We start from the raw sequence: 415 nt of genomic DNA, 5'->3' as shown, positions 1-415 counted from the left end.
CTATTCCACATTCAAGGTCAGAAGGGGCAGCTGTGAGGAGATACCCCTCATCCAAGGTAAGGAGTAGTGGCTGCACTTTGCTGGAGCAGCCGTGAAGAGATATCCCATGTCCAAGGTAAGAGAAACCCAAGTAAGATGGTAGGTGTTACAAGAGGGCATCAAAGGGCAGACACACTGAAATCATACTCACAGAAAACTAGTCAATCTAATCACACTAGGACCACAGCCTTGTCTAACTCAATGAAACTAAGCCATGCCCTGTGGGGACACCCAAGATGGGCGGTCATGGTGGAGAGGTCGGACAGACTGTGGTCCACTGGAGAAGGGAATGACAAACCACTTCAGTATTCTTGCCTTGAGAACCCCTGAACAGTATGAAAAGGCAAAATGATAGGATACTGAAAGAAGAATTCCC

Source organism: Bison bison, unplaced genomic scaffold, assembly GCF_000754665.1.
Source record: "Bison bison bison isolate TAMUID 2011002044 unplaced genomic scaffold, Bison_UMD1.0 scf7180017864500, whole genome shotgun sequence".
NCBI classification, from domain to species: Eukaryota; Metazoa; Chordata; class Mammalia; order Artiodactyla; family Bovidae; genus Bison; species Bison bison.
Note: the sequence above shows the minus strand (reverse complement) of the source record.